This window comes from Cardiocondyla obscurior, unplaced genomic scaffold, assembly GCF_019399895.1.
Source record: "Cardiocondyla obscurior isolate alpha-2009 unplaced genomic scaffold, Cobs3.1 scaffold38_0_513239, whole genome shotgun sequence".
NCBI lineage: Eukaryota > Metazoa > Arthropoda > Insecta > Hymenoptera > Formicidae > Cardiocondyla > Cardiocondyla obscurior.
This window is the reverse complement of record NW_027228789.1, coordinates 421,730-447,191: the sequence shown is the minus strand read 5'-3', so window position 1 is coordinate 447,191 and position 25,462 is coordinate 421,730. Positions and strand designations below refer to the sequence as shown.

Genomic DNA, 25,462 nt, shown 5'->3' with positions numbered 1-25,462 from the left:
GCTTGACTGGAATGTTCGTTCTTCAAACTTCTTCTAGAATTTGTAATTAGCACCGCATCCCATCCTCGTCGCCAATTGTTAGGTTTGTATGTTTTCAAATAAGGACAGAATGAATCAAAAGATAACTATGTCTATTTATTTTTCTACTCGGATTCTCACTATGCTATTACAGGGAGAGTACGGATGAGAATGAACGTTCTCTCGGGGTGTCAGTAATGCGCGGGTGCCCACTCATGAGCTCGTGTGCAAAAGTCGTGTGCACAAGTCGTGCGCAAATCTATTGTTCTTTCAAAGAACTTAATGGAAGCTGACAAAGCTTAATGACGCACGATTCTTCTTAGGAACGGCTTATGTCACTTAGTGTAATTTAATATTTATAATATCTTATTCTCGCTATCGCATCCTAACACCTTCCCTTGTAAAAAAAAATCAATATTGTAATGTTTCACCGAAACGAGAAGGCGGCTGCCGTTTTCTAGAGGATCGTCGTATATCCGGTGTAATTTGTGGACTTTTTACAATTTGTTCTGGGCGGTGTGGCGATGGGGGTTTTGTAGGTGATCTTGAGAAACTTTTTGGAGAATTATAAAGAATAGGGGGATTTTGATCTTGTAAAATATCTTCGACGGGTCCGTAGCTTTCATGACCATCGGATGCCGGTGTATAAGCTCCGATAGCGCGCAGTTGGTTAATATGACGTTTCCAAATTCGATCATCATCAAGCGTAATTTCATAGTGTAGTTTACCAATCACTTTCTTAACGTATCCGTATTTCCATTTAACATTTCCTATATAATTTCTACACGCTACTCGCTGGCCTAATCGTAATTGCTTAACTTTTATCGCAAAATTTGCCGTAGCCTCTTCCTTTTGTGAAGGAAAGATTAAATCTAATTTAGTGCGAATTTTATGACCTAAAAATAATTCCGCCGGAGATACATTTGTGCTCGCGTGAGGAGCCGCTCGATAATGTAACAAAAATTTTTTTAGATTAGAGTTTACATTTGTTTCAGTAGCATTTGCACGCTTTAACGCATTTTTGAGAGTTTGAATAAAACGCTCGGCTTGACCATTAGTAGCGGGATTGTATGGTGAAGTGCGTTTATGTGTAATGCCATGAAGTTTGAGAAATCTTTGAAATTCCTCAGATACAAAATTTGTGCCATTATCTGTAACTATAATTTTTGGAAAACCAAAAGATGCAAAGAAATTTTTGAATTCTGTAATTGTAGATTTTGCTGTAATATTTTTCATTATTTTAACTTCTGGCCATTTCGAATATGCATCTATAATTACTAAGAACCATTTTCCTAAGAATGGTCCCGCAAAGTCCGCATGTATTCGGTGCATTGGAGCAGATGCTGGTTCCCATATATGTTTTTCAATTTTTGGTGGATTATTTCTTGTTGCATTACAGGCAGCACAGTTGTAAACTAATTTTTGTATATCTGTATCAATACCGGACCACCAGCAAAAACTACGGGCAATAGCTTTCATTTTATTTATACCAAAATGTCCGGTGTGTAATTGATTTAGAATTTTTGATTGTAATGATTTCGGTATAACAACGCGAAAGCCTCTAAAAAGTATATTATTTTGGATTGTAAATTCTTCTTGATTTAGATTAAATCTCTCTTTATTTTGTACTTGTTTTCCGGATTGCAAGGCATGTACTAAATGTATTAATTCAGGATCGCGTTTTGTTTCTTTTTCAATTATTGATGCATTGATTGGAAAATCTTGTAATTCTTCTAATTGATAGGCTTCTACCACATCCATGATTGTATTATTATTAGATACCGGTAATCTTGAGAGGCAATCCGCATTGCTATGTTCAGTTGATTTTCTGTATTTAATTTTGTATTGGAATCCTTGTAAGAAAATTGCGTAATGTTGCATTCTCATTGCACTGTATACAGGTAAACTTTTATTCGGGGCAAAAATTTGTATTAGGGGCTTGTGATCTGTAAGTAATGTAAAGTGATTTCCGAATAAGTATTGATGGAACTTTTTAATACCAAAAATTATGCTGTAAGCTTCTTTATCAATTTGTGAATAGTTTTGTTGTGTTTTGGTGAGAGTTTGCGAGGCGTATTGTATTACTTTTTCGGTTCCATCAGGGTGCAACTGAGATAGAACTGCTCCGACGCCGTACGGACTGGCATCTGTGGCTAGTATTAAAGGGAGTTTTGGATTGTAATGTGCAAGAATTTTATTGCTTAAAAATGCCTTTTTAGCTTGGAGAAATGCCTGTTCTTGCTTATTTGTCCATACAAATTTTGAATTTAAATGAAGCAAGGTATTTAATGGATAAAGAATTGTACTTAAATTTGGGATAAATCTACCGTAATAATTAATCATTCCCAGAAAAGCCCTAAGTTCCTGGGGGTTTCGTGGATGCGGCATGTCTTTAATAGCTTCCATTTTTGATTTTTGTTTAATTATACCTTCTTTTCGCAAAGTAAATCCGCAATACTGAATTTCATTCATTAAAAATTTGGATTTGTCCATATTAATTCTTATGTTGTGTGAATGTAATTTTTGCATAACAGATTGTAGTCTTTGTAAGTGTACTTGTTCGTTTTCACCTGTAATTACGATATCATCTAGAAAAACCGCGGTACCGGGAATGTCTTGTAATATATTTTCGATAGTTCTTTGCCATATGGCCGGGGCCGAAGCGATTCCGTACATTAAACGGTTTACTTTGTATAGGCATTTATGTGTGTTAAGTGTAAGCAATTTACTACTTTCGGCATCAACTTCTAATTGTAGATAGGCCTGACGTAAGTCAATTTTTGAAAATTTGGAACCACCCGCTAATCGGGTAAAAATTTCATTAATGTTAGAAAGGGGGTGTTCATCCACTTTCAGTTGTGTATTTAATGTAGCTTTATAATCGCCGCATATTCGTAAACAGCCGTTGGGTTTTAAGATCGGCACAATAGGTGTAGCCCATTCCGAAGTTTCAGTTTTCTCCAGCACCCCGGCTTGGAGTAACTCATCTAGTTCTTTCTCAAGAAGTTCTTTAATTTTGAATGGCACGGATCGAGCTTTTAAGAATACTGGTTTTGGATTCGGAATTAAATGTAATTTAGCTTGTACTCCCGCAATTTTTGACCAGTCATTCGAACGAACTTCCTGGTATTTATGTAAAATATTTTGTAAGCTCAAGTTTTTGGAACTGCCGGTTGTAATATTATCCATTGCATCACAAGATAAAATCTTTGGAAAATCTACACAACTGAATAGTTGGCGAATCCACTCCCTGCCTAATAACGGTTTCCTTTTAATAATAGTTAAATAAATGTTTAGTACGCGCAACATATTTGTATGTTTAACTTTAACGGTAATATATCCTACTACCTTAATAATAGTTTTACAAAACGCAAGTAAATTCAGATCGGTATGATTTATGATCGAACCTGGAAACAAACGACTCGCATCGTTTTTATTCATGATAGTGACGGCCGAACCGCTATCCACTTCAAAGCTGACAGGTTTGTTGTTAATTTCCAATGCGCAGAAAAATTTGTCTCGAAATTGGGGATGTTCTAAATGTAAAATATCCTCCAGTTGATTTGCCTGCTCCCTGGATTTGAAGCACACCTTTCTCAAATGCCCTTTTTCGCCACAGCCCAAACATTTAAGATTCCTATCCAAATCGCATTGTGAGGCCAAGTGGCCTTTGCCGCATCTGTAACATGTAACGGTTTTAGAGAGAGGTTCCCTCTTAAATTTAAAATTACCTGTCTGCGCACGCGAATTAAAAGTTTGATAACGCGGAGTAGGACTAGAATTAAAATTATTGGTACGTCCCTGGGTTGGTTTCCCCTTAAGTGTTGCCTTAGTGAACGAAGTCTGCTGTCGCCGCGGGTTCCTTTTTCCTGTCAGCACCGTATCCACCTGAACAGGCGCCCCCGTATGTGCCACTTGGAGCGAAGATGATCCTTTTTCTGATAATTCCATTGTGGTGGCCACCTTGAGGGCTTCTTCGTATGTTAAGTCCTTTTTTACCAATAGTCGGGTTTGAATTTTCTTGCTGGCCAATCCGAACACCAGTTGATTTCTTAATGCCGTTTTCAGATAATCCCCAAATTTGCAATGTATACTTAATTTGTGCAGCGCGGATGCAAACTGCTGCACATTTTCTCCGTTTTCCTGGCGGCGTTGATGAAAACGGAAATTCTCCGCTATTTCCAAAGGCGGAGGCTCGTAAAAATTTTCTAAAAGACTTGTCAATCTTTCAAACCGTTGTTGAAAAGGATCCTCTGGATCCAAACGATCGCAGAGAATATCAAAAGCCGAGGACCCCACATAATGTAAGAGGTATGGTACTCTCCCGTCCTCGCGAATATTAAAAATCAAGAAGGCCCCTTGTAGTCGTTGTAACCATCGACACCACGATGTCTTTTCCGGGTCAAAAGCTTCAATGGTTAGTGAATTGGGGACTACTCCGGCTTGTACCGCCGGTGTCCTTGAACTTCCCGGTACCGCCGGGGAGGCTGGGCGTGACACTGCTTCTTTTGAATCCAAAGTCTTCGACATCTTAACGATTCACCAATTTGTGTGTAATCACTTGTATGTGTAAACAAATGCTTGACTGGAATGTTCGTTCTTCAAACTTCTTCTAGAATTTGTAATTAGCACCGCATCCCATCCTCGTCGCCAATTGTTAGGTTTGTATGTTTTCAAATAAGGACAGAATGAATCAAAAGATAACTATGTCTATTTATTTTTCTACTCGGATTCTCACTATGCTATTACAGGGAGAGTACGGATGAGAATGAACGTTCTCTCGGGGTGTCAGTAATGCGCGGGTGCCCACTCATGAGCTCGTGTGCAAAAGTCGTGTGCACAAGTCGTGCGCAAATCTATTGTTCTTTCAAAGAACTTAATGGAAGCTGACAAAGCTTAATGACGCACGATTCTTCTTAGGAACGGCTTATGTCACTTAGTGTAATTTAATATTTATAATATCTTATTCTCGCTATCGCATCCTAACACCTTCCCTTGTAAAAAAAAATCAATATTGTAATGTTTCACCGAAACGAGAAGGCGGCTGCCGTTTTCTAGAGGATCGTCGTATATCCGGTGTAATTTGTGGACTTTTTACAATTTGTTCTGGGCGGTGTGGCGATGGGGGTTTTGTAGGTGATCTTGAGAAACTTTTTGGAGAATTATAAAGAATAGGGGGATTTTGATCTTGTAAAATATCTTCGACGGGTCCGTAGCTTTCATGACCATCGGATGCCGGTGTATAAGCTCCGATAGCGCGCAGTTGGTTAATATGACGTTTCCAAATTCGATCATCATCAAGCGTAATTTCATAGTGTAGTTTACCAATCACTTTCTTAACGTATCCGTATTTCCATTTAACATTTCCTATATAATTTCTACACGCTACTCGCTGGCCTAATCGTAATTGCTTAACTTTTATCGCAAAATTTGCCGTAGCCTCTTCCTTTTGTGAAGGAAAGATTAAATCTAATTTAGTGCGAATTTTATGACCTAAAAATAATTCCGCCGGAGATACATTTGTGCTCGCGTGAGGAGCCGCTCGATAATGTAACAAAAATTTTTTTAGATTAGAGTTTACATTTGTTTCAGTAGCATTTGCACGCTTTAACGCATTTTTGAGAGTTTGAATAAAACGCTCGGCTTGACCATTAGTAGCGGGATTGTATGGTGAAGTGCGTTTATGTGTAATGCCATGAAGTTTGAGAAATCTTTGAAATTCCTCAGATACAAAATTTGTGCCATTATCTGTAACTATAATTTTTGGAAAACCAAAAGATGCAAAGAAATTTTTGAATTCTGTAATTGTAGATTTTGCTGTAATATTTTTCATTATTTTAACTTCTGGCCATTTCGAATATGCATCTATAATTACTAAGAACCATTTTCCTAAGAATGGTCCCGCAAAGTCCGCATGTATTCGGTGCATTGGAGCAGATGCTGGTTCCCATATATGTTTTTCAATTTTTGGTGGATTATTTCTTGTTGCATTACAGGCAGCACAGTTGTAAACTAATTTTTGTATATCTGTATCAATACCGGACCACCAGCAAAAACTACGGGCAATAGCTTTCATTTTATTTATACCAAAATGTCCGGTGTGTAATTGATTTAGAATTTTTGATTGTAATGATTTCGGTATAACAACGCGAAAGCCTCTAAAAAGTATATTATTTTGGATTGTAAATTCTTCTTGATTTAGATTAAATCTCTCTTTATTTTGTACTTGTTTTCCGGATTGCAAGGCATGTACTAAATGTATTAATTCAGGATCGCGTTTTGTTTCTTTTTCAATTATTGATGCATTGATTGGAAAATCTTGTAATTCTTCTAATTGATAGGCTTCTACCACATCCATGATTGTATTATTATTAGATACCGGTAATCTTGAGAGGCAATCCGCATTGCTATGTTCAGTTGATTTTCTGTATTTAATTTTGTATTGGAATCCTTGTAAGAAAATTGCGTAATGTTGCATTCTCATTGCACTGTATACAGGTAAACTTTTATTCGGGGCAAAAATTTGTATTAGGGGCTTGTGATCTGTAAGTAATGTAAAGTGATTTCCGAATAAGTATTGATGGAACTTTTTAATACCAAAAATTATGCTGTAAGCTTCTTTATCAATTTGTGAATAGTTTTGTTGTGTTTTGGTGAGAGTTTGCGAGGCGTATTGTATTACTTTTTCGGTTCCATCAGGGTGCAACTGAGATAGAACTGCTCCGACGCCGTACGGACTGGCATCTGTGGCTAGTATTAAAGGGAGTTTTGGATTGTAATGTGCAAGAATTTTATTGCTTAAAAATGCCTTTTTAGCTTGGAGAAATGCCTGTTCTTGCTTATTTGTCCATACAAATTTTGAATTTAAATGAAGCAAGGTATTTAATGGATAAAGAATTGTACTTAAATTTGGGATAAATCTACCGTAATAATTAATCATTCCCAGAAAAGCCCTAAGTTCCTGGGGGTTTCGTGGATGCGGCATGTCTTTAATAGCTTCCATTTTTGATTTTTGTTTAATTATACCTTCTTTTCGCAAAGTAAATCCGCAATACTGAATTTCATTCATTAAAAATTTGGATTTGTCCATATTAATTCTTATGTTGTGTGAATGTAATTTTTGCATAACAGATTGTAGTCTTTGTAAGTGTACTTGTTCGTTTTCACCTGTAATTACGATATCATCTAGAAAAACCGCGGTACCGGGAATGTCTTGTAATATATTTTCGATAGTTCTTTGCCATATGGCCGGGGCCGAAGCGATTCCGTACATTAAACGGTTTACTTTGTATAGGCATTTATGTGTGTTAAGTGTAAGCAATTTACTACTTTCGGCATCAACTTCTAATTGTAGATAGGCCTGACGTAAGTCAATTTTTGAAAATTTGGAACCACCCGCTAATCGGGTAAAAATTTCATTAATGTTAGAAAGGGGGTGTTCATCCACTTTCAGTTGTGTATTTAATGTAGCTTTATAATCGCCGCATATTCGTAAACAGCCGTTGGGTTTTAAGATCGGCACAATAGGTGTAGCCCATTCCGAAGTTTCAGTTTTCTCCAGCACCCCGGCTTGGAGTAACTCATCTAGTTCTTTCTCAAGAAGTTCTTTAATTTTGAATGGCACGGATCGAGCTTTTAAGAATACTGGTTTTGGATTCGGAATTAAATGTAATTTAGCTTGTACTCCCGCAATTTTTGACCAGTCATTCGAACGAACTTCCTGGTATTTATGTAAAATATTTTGTAAGCTCAAGTTTTTGGAACTGCCGGTTGTAATATTATCCATTGCATCACAAGATAAAATCTTTGGAAAATCTACACAACTGAATAGTTGGCGAATCCACTCCCTGCCTAATAACGGTTTCCTTTTAATAATAGTTAAATAAATGTTTAGTACGCGCAACATATTTGTATGTTTAACTTTAACGGTAATATATCCTACTACCTTAATAATAGTTTTACAAAACGCAAGTAAATTCAGATCGGTATGATTTATGATCGAACCTGGAAACAAACGACTCGCATCGTTTTTATTCATGATAGTGACGGCCGAACCGCTATCCACTTCAAAGCTGACAGGTTTGTTGTTAATTTCCAATGCGCAGAAAAATTTGTCTCGAAATTGGGGATGTTCTAAATGTAAAATATCCTCCAGTTGATTTGCCTGCTCCCTGGATTTGAAGCACACCTTTCTCAAATGCCCTTTTTCGCCACAGCCCAAACATTTAAGATTCCTATCCAAATCGCATTGTGAGGCCAAGTGGCCTTTGCCGCATCTGTAACATGTAACGGTTTTAGAGAGAGGTTCCCTCTTAAATTTAAAATTACCTGTCTGCGCACGCGAATTAAAAGTTTGATAACGCGGAGTAGGACTAGAATTAAAATTATTGGTACGTCCCTGGGTTGGTTTCCCCTTAAGTGTTGCCTTAGTGAACGAAGTCTGCTGTCGCCGCGGGTTCCTTTTTCCTGTCAGCACCGTATCCACCTGAACAGGCGCCCCCGTATGTGCCACTTGGAGCGAAGATGATCCTTTTTCTGATAATTCCATTGTGGTGGCCACCTTGAGGGCTTCTTCGTATGTTAAGTCCTTTTTTTCCAATAGTCGGGTTTGAATTTTCTTGCTGGCCAATCCGAACACCAGTTGATTTCTTAATGCCGTTTTCAGATAATCCCCAAATTTGCAATGTATACTTAATTTGTGCAGCGCGGATGCAAACTGCTGCACATTTTCTCCGTTTTCCTGGCGGCGTTGATGAAAACGGAAATTCTCCGCTATTTCCAAAGGCGGAGGCTCGTAAAAATTTTCTAAAAGACTTGTCAATCTTTCAAACCGTTGTTGAAAAGGATCCTCTGGATCCAAACGATCGCAGAGAATATCAAAAGCCGAGGACCCCACATAATGTAAGAGGTATGGTACTCTCCCGTCCTCGCGAATATTAAAAATCAAGAAGGCCCCTTGTAGTCGTTGTAACCATCGACACCACGATGTCTTTTCCGGGTCAAAAGCTTCAATGGTTAGTGAATTGGGGACTACTCCGGCTTGTACCGCCGGTGTCCTTGAACTTCCCGGTACCGCCGGGGAGGCTGGGCGTGACACTGCTTCTTTTGAATCCAAAGTCTTCGACATCTTAACGATTCACCAATTTGTGTGTAATCACTTGTATGTGTAAACAAATGCTTGACTGGAATGTTCGTTCTTCAAACTTCTTCTAGAATTTGTAATTAGCACCGCATCCCATCCTCGTCGCCAATTGTTAGGTTTGTATGTTTTCAAATAAGGACAGAATGAATCAAAAGATAACTATGTCTATTTATTTTTCTACTCGGATTCTCACTATGCTATTACAGGGAGAGTACGGATGAGAATGAACGTTCTCTCGGGGTGTCAGTAATGCGCGGGTGCCCACTCATGAGCTCGTGTGCAAAAGTCGTGTGCACAAGTCGTGCGCAAATCTATTGTTCTTTCAAAGAACTTAATGGAAGCTGACAAAGCTTAATGACGCACGATTCTTCTTAGGAACGGCTTATGTCACTTAGTGTAATTTAATATTTATAATATCTTATTCTCGCTATCGCATCCTAACACCTTCCCTTGTAAAAAAAAATCAATATTGTAATGTTTCACCGAAACGAGAAGGCGGCTGCCGTTTTCTAGAGGATCGTCGTATATCCGGTGTAATTTGTGGACTTTTTACAATTTGTTCTGGGCGGTGTGGCGATGGGGGTTTTGTAGGTGATCTTGAGAAACTTTTTGGAGAATTATAAAGAATAGGGGGATTTTGATCTTGTAAAATATCTTCGACGGGTCCGTAGCTTTCATGACCATCGGATGCCGGTGTATAAGCTCCGATAGCGCGCAGTTGGTTAATATGACGTTTCCAAATTCGATCATCATCAAGCGTAATTTCATAGTGTAGTTTACCAATCACTTTCTTAACGTATCCGTATTTCCATTTAACATTTCCTATATAATTTCTACACGCTACTCGCTGGCCTAATCGTAATTGCTTAACTTTTATCGCAAAATTTGCCGTAGCCTCTTCCTTTTGTGAAGGAAAGATTAAATCTAATTTAGTGCGAATTTTATGACCTAAAAATAATTCCGCCGGAGATACATTTGTGCTCGCGTGAGGAGCCGCTCGATAATGTAACAAAAATTTTTTTAGATTAGAGTTTACATTTGTTTCAGTAGCATTTGCACGCTTTAACGCATTTTTGAGAGTTTGAATAAAACGCTCGGCTTGACCATTAGTAGCGGGATTGTATGGTGAAGTGCGTTTATGTGTAATGCCATGAAGTTTGAGAAATCTTTGAAATTCCTCAGATACAAAATTTGTGCCATTATCTGTAACTATAATTTTTGGAAAACCAAAAGATGCAAAGAAATTTTTGAATTCTGTAATTGTAGATTTTGCTGTAATATTTTTCATTATTTTAACTTCTGGCCATTTCGAATATGCATCTATAATTACTAAGAACCATTTTCCTAAGAATGGTCCCGCAAAGTCCGCATGTATTCGGTGCATTGGAGCAGATGCTGGTTCCCATATATGTTTTTCAATTTTTGGTGGATTATTTCTTGTTGCATTACAGGCAGCACAGTTGTAAACTAATTTTTGTATATCTGTATCAATACCGGACCACCAGCAAAAACTACGGGCAATAGCTTTCATTTTATTTATACCAAAATGTCCGGTGTGTAATTGATTTAGAATTTTTGATTGTAATGATTTCGGTATAACAACGCGAAAGCCTCTAAAAAGTATATTATTTTGGATTGTAAATTCTTCTTGATTTAGATTAAATCTCTCTTTATTTTGTACTTGTTTTCCGGATTGCAAGGCATGTACTAAATGTATTAATTCAGGATCGCGTTTTGTTTCTTTTTCAATTATTGATGCATTGATTGGAAAATCTTGTAATTCTTCTAATTGATAGGCTTCTACCACATCCATGATTGTATTATTATTAGATACCGGTAATCTTGAGAGGCAATCCGCATTGCTATGTTCAGTTGATTTTCTGTATTTAATTTTGTATTGGAATCCTTGTAAGAAAATTGCGTAATGTTGCATTCTCATTGCACTGTATACAGGTAAACTTTTATTCGGGGCAAAAATTTGTATTAGGGGCTTGTGATCTGTAAGTAATGTAAAGTGATTTCCGAATAAGTATTGATGGAACTTTTTAATACCAAAAATTATGCTGTAAGCTTCTTTATCAATTTGTGAATAGTTTTGTTGTGTTTTGGTGAGAGTTTGCGAGGCGTATTGTATTACTTTTTCGGTTCCATCAGGGTGCAACTGAGATAGAACTGCTCCGACGCCGTACGGACTGGCATCTGTGGCTAGTATTAAAGGGAGTTTTGGATTGTAATGTGCAAGAATTTTATTGCTTAAAAATGCCTTTTTAGCTTGGAGAAATGCCTGTTCTTGCTTATTTGTCCATACAAATTTTGAATTTAAATGAAGCAAGGTATTTAATGGATAAAGAATTGTACTTAAATTTGGGATAAATCTACCGTAATAATTAATCATTCCCAGAAAAGCCCTAAGTTCCTGGGGGTTTCGTGGATGCGGCATGTCTTTAATAGCTTCCATTTTTGATTTTTGTTTAATTATACCTTCTTTTCGCAAAGTAAATCCGCAATACTGAATTTCATTCATTAAAAATTTGGATTTGTCCATATTAATTCTTATGTTGTGTGAATGTAATTTTTGCATAACAGATTGTAGTCTTTGTAAGTGTACTTGTTCGTTTTCACCTGTAATTACGATATCATCTAGAAAAACCGCGGTACCGGGAATGTCTTGTAATATATTTTCGATAGTTCTTTGCCATATGGCCGGGGCCGAAGCGATTCCGTACATTAAACGGTTTACTTTGTATAGGCATTTATGTGTGTTAAGTGTAAGCAATTTACTACTTTCGGCATCAACTTCTAATTGTAGATAGGCCTGACGTAAGTCAATTTTTGAAAATTTGGAACCACCCGCTAATCGGGTAAAAATTTCATTAATGTTAGAAAGGGGGTGTTCATCCACTTTCAGTTGTGTATTTAATGTAGCTTTATAATCGCCGCATATTCGTAAACAGCCGTTGGGTTTTAAGATCGGCACAATAGGTGTAGCCCATTCCGAAGTTTCAGTTTTCTCCAGCACCCCGGCTTGGAGTAACTCATCTAGTTCTTTCTCAAGAAGTTCTTTAATTTTGAATGGCACGGATCGAGCTTTTAAGAATACTGGTTTTGGATTCGGAATTAAATGTAATTTAGCTTGTACTCCCGCAATTTTTGACCAGTCATTCGAACGAACTTCCTGGTATTTATGTAAAATATTTTGTAAGCTCAAGTTTTTGGAACTGCCGGTTGTAATATTATCCATTGCATCACAAGATAAAATCTTTGGAAAATCTACACAACTGAATAGTTGGCGAATCCACTCCCTGCCTAATAACGGTTTCCTTTTAATAATAGTTAAATAAATGTTTAGTACGCGCAACATATTTGTATGTTTAACTTTAACGGTAATATATCCTACTACCTTAATAATAGTTTTACAAAACGCAAGTAAATTCAGATCGGTATGATTTATGATCGAACCTGGAAACAAACGACTCGCATCGTTTTTATTCATGATAGTGACGGCCGAACCGCTATCCACTTCAAAGCTGACAGGTTTGTTGTTAATTTCCAATGCGCAGAAAAATTTGTCTCGAAATTGGGGATGTTCTAAATGTAAAATATCCTCCAGTTGATTTGCCTGCTCCCTGGATTTGAAGCACACCTTTCTCAAATGCCCTTTTTCGCCACAGCCCAAACATTTAAGATTCCTATCCAAATCGCATTGTGAGGCCAAGTGGCCTTTGCCGCATCTGTAACATGTAACGGTTTTAGAGAGAGGTTCCCTCTTAAATTTAAAATTACCTGTCTGCGCACGCGAATTAAAAGTTTGATAACGCGGAGTAGGACTAGAATTAAAATTATTGGTACGTCCCTGGGTTGGTTTCCCCTTAAGTGTTGCCTTAGTGAACGAAGTCTGCTGTCGCCGCGGGTTCCTTTTTCCTGTCAGCACCGTATCCACCTGAACAGGCGCCCCCGTATGTGCCACTTGGAGCGAAGATGATCCTTTTTCTGATAATTCCATTGTGGTGGCCACCTTGAGGGCTTCTTCGTATGTTAAGTCCTTTTTTTCCAATAGTCGGGTTTGAATTTTCTTGCTGGCCAATCCGAACACCAGTTGATTTCTTAATGCCGTTTTCAGATAATCCCCAAATTTGCAATGTATACTTAATTTGTGCAGCGCGGATGCAAACTGCTGCACATTTTCTCCGTTTTCCTGGCGGCGTTGATGAAAACGGAAATTCTCCGCTATTTCCAAAGGCGGAGGCTCGTAAAAATTTTCTAAAAGACTTGTCAATCTTTCAAACCGTTGTTGAAAAGGATCCTCTGGATCCAAACGATCGCAGAGAATATCAAAAGCCGAGGACCCCACATAATGTAAGAGGTATGGTACTCTCCCGTCCTCGCGAATATTAAAAATCAAGAAGGCCCCTTGTAGTCGTTGTAACCATCGACACCACGATGTCTTTTCCGGGTCAAAAGCTTCAATGGTTAGTGAATTGGGGACTACTCCGGCTTGTACCGCCGGTGTCCTTGAACTTCCCGGTACCGCCGGGGAGGCTGGGCGTGACACTGCTTCTTTTGAATCCAAAGTCTTCGACATCTTAACGATTCACCAATTTGTGTGTAATCACTTGTATGTGTAAACAAATGCTTGACTGGAATGTTCGTTCTTCAAACTTCTTCTAGAATTTGTAATTAGCACCGCATCCCATCCTCGTCGCCAATTGTTAGGTTTGTATGTTTTCAAATAAGGACAGAATGAATCAAAAGATAACTATGTCTATTTATTTTTCTACTCGGATTCTCACTATGCTATTACAGGGAGAGTACGGATGAGAATGAACGTTCTCTCGGGGTGTCAGTAATGCGTGGGTGCCCACTCATGAGCTCGTGTGCAAAAGTCGTGTGCACAAGTCGTGCGCAAATCTATTGTTCTTTCAAAGAACTTAATGGAAGCTGACAAAGCTTAATGACGCACGATTCTTCTTAGGAACGGCTTATGTCACTTAGTGTAATTTAATATTTATAATATCTTATTCTTGCTATCGCATCCTAACAGTCGTTCTTCAGGCACCCTCGGAAAACCGAACTTTGCTAGACGGCCACTCAGGTTCAAATTTCTCGTCATTACTTTCTGTGGCACAAATCGGCCCGGCTATTGACATTGAAGCACTTTTGAAAACAGAGAACGACGCTGTCGGCAGCAGTGCAGTTTTAATCGCTTTGCCCGACACCTCGCAAATCTCTTTTGCATTGCTGAATACAGTTCTAACAGCTCCGTTTGCATCGCAGTAGTAGCAGCGCAGTTTGAACCGCACTTCTACTCCTCTCAAATCGCTTGTTACTATACTGCCCTACTCAAGCGACTTTAGCCAGTTTCGGTCTCCATTCAACTGCTTTCCGACTAAAGATCGTCAACCGATAATTAGATTACAATCGCAAGTAAAGTGCTCAGCCTAAGAGACATTTTAACAAACTGCCTTTGAATCGCAAGTAACATCGCTCTGCCCAAAAGGCGTTTCTGTTAACCAAGACGCAACAGCGAATAATAGCGTTCGGCCAAAAGAGGCATCCGCAACATCAGATCACGACCGCGAGTATCTACGCTCAACTTATACGGGGCAATTGTAAAAAGCAACTCGTGAGTTCTGACACTCGGCACACCGGGCTTAAGTATATTAACAAAAAACAATCCAATAACACATGTCGTTAGCGGCGGTTCCCTGCGACTCTTCTTTCCCATACACTCATACACACACATTGTAAATATCCAAAAAAGATAAAATAAATTACACTTTGTTATCTAAATTTGTGTCTTAGTGTTTTCTCAACCCTGTTTCCGGTGAGCTAATTCCAGGTTCATGCCGATGCAAAAATCGCTAACGTTATAGAGCTATGCGTTAATTTCCTAGAAAATAAAGTACAGAGCAATACGTTTTATTATTTACGACTAAATAAATGTATTACAGCTTATGAGAATAAGTTTGAACATTTAGTGTAAGAAAAATGAAGCAAATAAATCTTACACGCTGAATTAATTTTATTTCATTCTTATGGGTTGAAGATCATTTGAACGTCACATTATGTTACATAATTAAACTCGTTAGATATTGGTTACAATTTGTGCAGAGGCTATAAATGTAATATCTCACAAATCTTTTAAAAACAAAATTTTTTATTTAACAAGTTAATATATTTTAGGTGTGGATAATCCCACAATCGTCGGGCAGTTGAACTCAGCCCGAATTCGTCTACTTTCAAACAAATAGTGTAATGTCAACACAAAAATCTAAATTAGACTTCACGCAAGGATACACGAAATTAAATCGAACGCAAAATATATCGGAGCAGAATGTACGCGAGCGCACGCAAAACTAAACCTAACGCAAGATAGGTCGGAACTAAAAATATGCAAGCACGCGCAAAACTAAATCTAACGCAGGGCCGCACAAAAATGTTTGTGCTTAAAGTCGCATACTGTACTTTCGGACTGTCTATACGAGTCTGTTTCGCACTTCTCACGTGCACAATGTCTTATTCTTCCCACGGCGTATGCGACCATTTTGCTGGCAAGTATTCATGCACACCACGACGTGGTCTTTCTTGCTGCCTTCTGGTCTTCGCCCGGTACTTAAAACTGTGGAAAGCGTGAAGAGCGGAAACGGCGTTCACTAGTAGAAAAACCTTTGTGAAAATGTTCCCTTGGAAGTCTTGCCACAAGGTACACGCAGGTGCTCCAACCTCAATACGCCTTACCAATACGGCAATGGTATCATGCGAGTCGTTCATTTGTCGTCCCTCGATGAGCAGCTCGCTTACCTCGCTTGCTAAGTTCTCTCACAAACTTCTCGTCCAATTACCTCGGCATTTACTTTGAACGCACTCATAACCGTTTATGTCATCGCTCTCGAAATCTCACGTGCTACTTATTGGGACGAAAATGACCGAGCAATGCCTATCGTTGGTTGAGATATCTCCACGCGCCGTCCGAAAAGTTACATCAGCCGATCAGTAAGATGTGCGCTCCAACCTAGCGCCATCGAAATCAAGGATTACGAAACTCCTCACGTTACAAATTATACAAAATAAAAAATATAATTAAAATTCATTGATGACTTTAAAAATACCAAAAATATGGCACAAAATAATATAATGGCAACAAGCAATCTTCAAAACTTTTTAAAATAATTCCGATGTAGCCATATTATGTATTGTTAAATTTAACACAGATATTCAGATGTTTTACTTTTCATAAGTTATTTTGTATAATAATACTGTTGTAAAATGTGCTCAAAATGCGTCTACCAGCGGCAGTACATTACGAACGCACGGAAGTGCCGAGCAATTACTAATTAATTAATAATCGATTAGTCGCGTTTCCGATTTCTGGCTTGCTCGTGACCGGTTTTGGTACCGGCACTTGTACGTTAGTGCTCTAAGAATGAACACGTGTGTGCACATTATATTATTAGTAGTAATTTTTAATTACGAAGACTTTGGCAATTCTTTTGAATACTTTCGCAGAATTTTTTGGACCAACTCAATACAATCATCTTTTCTTTAGACACTCAGAAACATCAACTCATCTTTACACTGTAACGGTGCACCCGGCTATGCACCGTTCCGGCCACAATATCGGCCGGATGCCGAACACAACACTGTCCGGCGGGGACTCGGGGCGCGGTACGCCCCAAACATTTTTAATCTAACACAGCGCAAAGTATAACGGCGGCACACCTGCTGTCGTTTCGCAGCTAAGTCCGCGGGGGGATCACCTACCCGCGTCTCCTACCTTCGCTCGGCTCGCCGCGGGGGGATCGGCGGACCATAGGTCTACCAGTCGACCAATCGCTAAGCGACGAAAATACTAAGGCAGAGTCTATGCTGCTAAGCGTGGATCACTTCTAAGAGCGCGCCCTATTCGCTAGGTAAAAAATATTATTATTAATGTTAATATCGCGAATTGACCAAATCGGTATAAAACTTTTGTAATTATATTTTAGATATCTTTTTAAATCCACGGTGGTGTACAAATAAGACGGGACACTCTGTATAACTACTCGCGGTTGCCCGCTAAAATATCCGGCTGTTGCTATGTAAAAATCATAGCACTCAGCAATTCGCGGGTGGCAACCGCGATGGTTCGAGAATCGTCCCGGCCGGAAACGCCAGGTTACCTTGATCGGCGCGTTTCTGCCGAATTTGCTATTTGTTTCGCGCGTGTAAGAATTTGTTGGTTTATCTCAAGTTTTCTGTTACCAGGAGCTTGGGATACAACATACCGCTAACACCAACAAGTAACACTAAAGAAGTGTCACACAACAATTTTCCTGAAACTCGGCATACAAGTAATACATGAAAAATTATTAACCACGTGTTATGTTATATTGGTCCAAAAACTGTTGGAAGAAAAGAAATCACTTTTACCGATTTTAGGGATGTTCGACTGTTTTATAAATTTTTTTTTAATAATTGCGAAATCAAGTAACTAAGAATTATTAAAGTTGCTGATAACGTTTCTAAAGTCCGTTTAAAAAAATTAAAAATGATGGATCTATTAGGTCGGAAAGTCCGTGCAGATGTAACAAATATACGCTGAAAAAATCCATGTATTTTTACATGAAAATTACTTGTTTACAATTGAGAAAATTTGTTGTTTTACGAGCAAAATCCAAGCCATTCACAAAAGCGTTAAAAATGTTATCGTTACAACTATTTTCAAATTAAGTAAAAACTTACAAGAGAACAGACACAATTGTCCCTCACTTATTTTGATGAATTTTGGATATGTTGTAGAACATCAAAAAATATTAGAGTACAAATTAGTTCGGTCCATTTTTTTGTGGTAAAAATGCATTTATTTCAGAATTTTCAAAATTAATCAAAGTATTGCCCATCATTGGATATTACTTTTTCCCATCTCTCAGGGAATTTTTGAATCCCATCGTAATAAAATGTCTCTTCTTTTGAGGCAATCCAAGTTAAGAGCCAATTTTTAATTTCTTCAAAAGAAGTAAATCGGTGGCCAGCCAAATCGTGTTGCATCTTTCGAAACAACCAGCAATCAGAAGGAGCGATGTCCGGAGAATACGGCGAGTGTGATAAAATATTCCACTTGAGCGTTTTTTATATCTTTTTACACTTTTTGCGACATGAGGCCGAACGTTGTCATGCAGAAAATAATCTTGTTATGTCGTTGCTCATATTCCGGCAGTTTTTCTCGTAGTGCACGGCTCAAACGAATTAATTGTAGTCTATATCAATCGCCCGTAATGAAATCGCCAGGTTGTAGCAGCTCATAGTATACAATACCCCTTTGATCCCACCAGACACACAGCATGACTTTTGAACCATGAGTATTCGGCTTTGGTGTTGATGTTGAAGTCGATGGCAACAATTGATCGGACATAGCATAGAATTTTTTCCTCTTAGGGTTATAATGGAATATCCACTCCTCATTTACAGTCACAATCCGATGTAAAAATCTTTTTCTTCGTTGTCTTTGGATCAACTGCTCGCAAGTAAATAATCGCCTTTCGACATCACTCGGATTCAATTTATGAGGCACCCAATTGCCTTGCTTCTGAATCAGTCTCATAGATTTTAGTCGTACGGATACTGCTTGCAGAGTTACTCCCAATGATTCTGCAAGCTCCTTTTGAGTTTGACTACGATCTTGATCGAGTCAAATCTCCAATTCGTCATTTTCAAATTTTTTTGGCTGTCCAGAGCGAGGCTTGTTTTCAACGCTAAAATCCCCATTCTTGAACCGTCAAAACCATTATCTACATGATTTTTCAGTTGGAGCATTGTCCCCATATACTTCCACAATTATTTGATGCACTTCCGCTGCACTTTTTTTTCTAATTAAAGGTCCATTTACACAGCTCCGATCCGTCTCAGGTCCGTATCTGTTCCGTCCACGTCAGTGCACGGATGCTAAATCGGTTCTATATAATTAAATGTAAGCGTTTACACTTTTCCGATCCGTACCGTCCATGACGTTTTAAGTGTTCGAATCCGTCACTTATAAGTATACCAAGCATTCTATAAAAATAAAAATTAAAATTAATATAAAAATTAATATAATTATTTAAACATTGATAACAAACCAGAATGGACATGCGCGGTCATGTATTAATGTGCGACCGCACAGCGTTCGTGTTTGAATGTCAATTTTATCTTCAACGTTCAAATAATCTGTTCATATATTTTGATAATATGGATAACGAAAAACTAATTGAATTAGTTAGAGAGCATGAGGTGCTATACGATCTTTCCCACCCGAAATATCTCGACGGACAATACAAAGATAAAGTGTGGAAAGTTATTTCTGAAAAACTGGATCAACCAGATAAATTTATAACCTATGTTATAAATATTATTTTACAAATAATATTAAAATACATGTAATATATAAAAAAAATTCTTTTTTAAAAAAATCTTTTTAAAAATCTTTCTTAAAACTTTTTAATATCAGACATTTTATTAACAAATAAAATAACATTAACATTGACATTTGTAAATTAAATTTAATTAACATTAAATTAAATTAAGATTAACATTAACATGAACAAAAACATAAACATAAATATAATTATCATTAAAATTTCGGTAAATGTTAAGAATACGGTCCTCACCTTTGATTTCGATGATTTTAGTCCCATTCGACGCGGTTTTATTCAACTTTGACAAAACTGTTTGTTTTTTTGGTCGGACTTGTTTGTGGTCCGAGATATTCCGCGTCAAAGTTGACTCCTTTTCAGGTTAAATTTTCTGTCACTTCACCGTTTGCTACGCTATTGGAGGTTACGCAGAAGCTTTTTGTGCAAGCAAATACATGCTGATCATGTGTGCATTGAACTTGATTGTAAGAATTTTTGAAATGCCGCGCGGAAAAATAAAATGTATTTGTTTTAATGTTTTATTTTATGTTGTAATTTGTTACATGTATTATAACAGTGCAATAATGCTGACTCTTTTTGAATTCGTGCGTCTCACTCATTTGCACGAAGAATTAATTAATTTTTTAAATTAAACATAAAGTAATATTAGAGGCAATTAACTACGAAAAGTGTGATAATGTCCTATACATAAATAAAGAGACGCTAATGTTTAGATGCACCAAGCGTTACACAGTGCTAAATATGCACAGAAAACGTGTTTCTAAACAGTGTGATTTTCGAAAAAGTGGAAAAGCTAGTACGTGGTTTGGCAAAAGTAATTTAGACGTGGGTACTGTATGCAGAATAGTAGGATGTTTCTTAATGCTACGACACACACGTCTAGATGACACATGTGAAGAAGTTAATGTGTCAAGGACCACGGTTATTGACTGGTTTAATTTTTGCCGAAAAGTATGTCATTTGCATTAATTTTTAATTGTTTGTTAATTAAAGATGTATAATATAACTAATATTTTAATTTGAATTAAAGGTTTGTGTGTTCTGGACTGAAAAGCAAAACGAGAAGCTTGGTGGCCCAGGACAAATAGTTGAGATCAACGAGGCAAAAATTGGTCACAGAAAATATAATCGTGGACGATTAGTGACTGGGAAGTAGATCTTTGGAGGCATCCAACGCGATAGCAACAAACTTTTTATCGTTTCAGTCCAGGATCGGACAAGTGAAACACTCCTGGTATGTATAAAGGAGTGGATACTGCCGGGTACAACAATTATCTCAGATTGTTGGAAATCTTACGATTGGTTAGCCAACGAAGGTTTCCAACATCTGAGAGTAAACCACTCATACAATTTTGTCGATCCTGACACTGATGAATACAATTATATTACTTTTCATATTCTTTTGTATGCTGTTGTATGTTAATATATATTTCTCTAATTTACAGGTGCTCAAACACAGCACATTGAACGTGTTTGGAAAAAAGTACGGGGAAATATACCAACATATAGGACGACATCATCCCATCTTGTTGGGTATTTGGCGGAGTACCTCTTGAAACGCGTTCTTTGTAAACTGGAACGAGTTGTAGCATTTTTTGAAGTTATCGCGGAAGTATATCCTCCAAGATCCACTATAAATGAAAGCCAAACCACAACAAAGGACCAGCCTTCTTCAGAAAATGAACAAGAAGAAGATTAGAGACACGTTTTCTGTACTCATTTGGCATTGTGTAACGCTTGGTGCATCTAAACATTATCGTCTCTTTATTTATATATAGGACATTATCACATTTTTCGCAGTTAATTGCCTCTAATATCACTTTATGTTTAATTAAAAAACTAATTAATTCTTCAACAAGTTTTCAGTTAATTGTACACAACTTCCTTCATATGTTCTCTGCTTTAAAAATTATAAAAAAATTTTAAAGCAGAGAAACACGACTTCTCTCATGTGTTTTACACGATCAGTATGTATTCGCGCACGTTTTCAGTTAATTGTATACACGACTTTCCCCATATGTTTCTCTGCTTTAAAAATTAAAAAAAAAATTTTAAAGCAGAGAAACACGACTTCCCCCATGTGTTTTACATGATCAGCATGTATTTGCTTGCGAAAAAAGCTTCTGCACAACCTTCAATAGCGTAGTAAACGGTGAAGTGACAGAAAATTTAACCTGAAAAAGGGTCAACTTTGACGCGGAATATCTCGGACCACAAACAAATCCGACCAAAAAACAAACAATTTTGTCAAAATTGAGCAAAACCGCGTCAAATGAGACCAAAATCATCGAAATCGGAGGTGAGGACCGTATTCTTAACATTTACCAAAATTTCTAAATTAAATTTTTTTATTTTGCCATAAAACTGATCCAGCAGGAGAGCTAAAATAATTTGTATATGTTTCTCTAACAGAGAAAGCTAATTGCGTACTGTTTGTACCACGTACGTTTATATTTCTAAGTGCATTTTGATTTTGAATTTGTACATTTGTTATATTTAAATGATTATTTTCTGTTTCTTTAATAAAATTGTGTAATACACATGTTGCAAGCACTATATAATCAGCATATTTTGGTTTTGCTTAAATTCGACGATTATAAATTCTAAACCGTTGTGTTAAAATTCCGAAGGCATTCTCAACCACTCTTCTCGCACGCGATAAGCGATAATTATAAATTTTTTTTTATCCGTATCTAGATATTTTCCCGGATATGGTCTTAAAAGATATGGCTTTAAAGGAAAAGCTTTATCTCCGACTATTACATACGGTGCTTTAGTTAGAGTACAAGGCAGAAAATCATTATTCGGAACATTTAATGTATTGTTATCAGATCTACTTTCCATCGCAGACCGTGCAAAAATACCCTTATCGCTATTTTTCCCATACGCCCCAACATCAATCATATTAAATTTATAATTAGCATCAACTAGAGCCATTAAAACTATTAAAAATGCTTTTTTATAATTAAAATATTCAGACCCGCTGTTTGATGGTGCTTGAATTGACACGTGTTTGCCACCCAAAACGCCTAAACAATTTGGAAAATTTCAAATGTTCCAAAAATCTTTAGCAATTCTTTCCTAATTTTCTTTTGTTGGTGGTAGCATTACTATCGGCATTAATTCTTCGACAATAACTCTACACGTTTCCATAATAATTTTCCAAGTGGTTGTTACTCCAAGACGATAACTAACGATATTGTTTTCAATGAATCTCCTGTTACTAAATGTCTGAAATATTACATATACCAACATATATTACATGTACTTTAATATAAATATACAAGGTGTCTCATACCTTATGACGCACCCTGAAGAAATAAATAGGTCCAATTATTAGGAGCAAGAAAGTTCTATACCATTTTTTAAATTGGGCGTTTATTTACGAGATATCAACAATTATATTTGACTGAGAGCGAGACGATGCGACGACGCATCGTCTCGCTCACGTAACGTCGCTTACCACGCCTCCCGTATCGCCGTACCGCTCACTCGCGCGTCGTCGCATCGTCTCGCTCTCGGTCGAATATAATTGTTGATATCTCGTAAATAAACGCCCAAATTAAAAAATGGTATGGGACTTTCTTGTTCCTAATAATTGTACCTACCTATTTCTCCAGGGTGCGTCATAAGGTATGAGACACCTTGTATACAGGGTATCTCAGCCCATGTGTAAAATCTTATACAGATAGGTAGGTCTTAGGGAGATAAATAAAAAAGTTCTTTAACATTGTGTAAAATTCTCAACCGTTATTGAGAAAAAAATTAATTTGTCTAGCGCAAAAGCGACAAGGAAGCTGCGGGCGAGTGAGCGCGACAGGCGAATGGATAGGAATGGCGCCGTCGCCTGTCGCGCTCACTCACGCGTAGCTTCCTTATCGTTCTTGCACTAGACAAATTAATTTTTTTCTCAATAATTATTGAGAATTTTGCAAAACGGTACAAAACTTATTAACTTGTATCCACGAGACCTATCTAACTCTGACAGTTTGTCAATATGGAATGATACACCCTGTATACACGCGATAGTAAAATAAACGAAAAAAAGGCGTAAAATCTAAAATTTTGCCAAGACAAAGTAAACGCGTCCACCGCAAACGAACCTGGGTCTGGAAACCATGACATGTACGTGTCACATTTAGCGTTAAGAGTAAATGCAAAAAAGTCTGTATCAAAAGGATCGAGGGACTTATCTATTTGGCGAAAAACATCTTGCGATAAGAACCATTCAGTGTCCGAATCAGATAGACGAGATTTGGCGTCAGCAATATTATTATCTAAAGATGCAATGTTTGACGCAAAAATAAAAATATTGCACTCTTCGAACCACTGCCAAATCTAGCGTGAAGATTCTGAAAGATGAGGATATTGGACAAACCCAAATTTGTTAATGTAAGCTATTGCGGTTATATTGTCAATTCGACAGAGAATATTGTAGTCACGGAGGTCAGAAGCGAAGGAACGAATGGTATAAAAAGCTGCTTTGAGCTCAAGGACATTAATATGTAGAAGCTTGTTCTCCTCTGACCACCAGCCATGCGTACGAAACTCGCAACATGCTGCCCTCCAGCCGGTTAACAAAGCATCCGAGAATATCTCTGAAATAAAACTGCCTAAACGAATATGATTAGATTGGTGAGGATTGGAGAAAACTAAAATTCACCACACAAAATATAAATTTAAGATACGAGAGAATTTCCATGGACGCTGAACATTTTTGATCAGATTTGATTAAAGCAAAAAATTTTTCGCGTTTAAAATATTTAAAATATAATATACCGTATTGAACGGCAGGACAGATTGAAAGAAGCGATCCAATCATACTAGCAAACGCCCGTGTGGTACACCTATATCTGCAAAACATGTCACAAATTAAGGCTAACAATTTTTCTCGATGTTGGACAAGAATAGAGATAGATTGAGCCGTAAAATTAAATAAAAAGTCTAAAAATTTGCAGAAATCTGAAGGCACAAGATGCGACTTTAAATAATTAATTCTAAAGCTCAAAGAAAAAAAGAGATTAACCGTGGCATTAACATTGGCTCTACATTCCTCCGAGGATGAGCCAAGCAATAAAAAATCGTCTAAATAAGTAACGAAATGGATGCCTCTTTGACGCAGATAAGAAAAATCCGGATGTATGATTTTGGTAAAAACGTACAAGGCGGTCAATAAGCCAAAGGGAAGAACTGTATACTCAAAAATGGCACACTGCCATTGGAAGCGAAGGTACCTTCTATGCTCCTCGTCTGAGAACTAACAAATAAGCGTCTTCAAGATCCAGGGAAGCCATTTGAATACTCGGTAACAAAAGGCGGATGATAGTACGCCAATCCTCTAGTTTAAAATGCGTAAAACTAAGATAAACATTTAGCTCTTGCAAATTTAAAATAAATTGTTTGTCGCCCGATGACTTATCAATCAAAGAAAATGATGATAAAAATTGATCTAAACGAAGCTCGACCATCTTTATCGCATCTTTACAAAGAAGACGATTTATTTCTAATTGGCAAGCCCCTTAGTCAGCTACTAAAAATTCTCTTTTTCTTAGAAAATTTCTAGGCGAAGGAAGAGATGCAAAAGGTAACGATAACCTTGAACAGCCTCTAAAATAAACTAATTCCCCATGATAGCTTCTAATTGTCTATAAAATGACGTAGGCGACTTGCGGTACAAACTTTGCTTAATGCCGAGGCCGGGATCGAGAGCGAGGAGCTGGACAGCTCCTGCGGTAAGAGGCTCCTGTCGAGCAAGCCAACGACGAATGAACAGAAGCTTTCTAGTTTCCCTGAGCGCGCGGTTTTCAAGCAGGAGCTCGAACAAAACGTTGAGTGTGCTGTTGACGTATAAGCTGTGAGATCTTCTTTGTTATAAGAGATGACGTCTTGGAAATATCCCGCCCAGTTTTCTCAC

The 25,462-nt window shown here is 37.6% G+C and overlaps 1 protein-coding gene and 1 pseudogene across 2 annotated transcripts in view; both read left to right on the top strand.

Annotated features, from left to right (window-relative positions):
- LOC139112633 (uncharacterized) overlaps nt 1–25,462 on the top strand; it is a 154,041-nt gene that overhangs the window by 27,503 nt on the left and 101,076 nt on the right. The gene's annotated exons all lie outside the window — the stretch shown is intronic.
- LOC139112634 (uncharacterized) lies at nt 18,748–22,160 on the top strand (annotated as a pseudogene).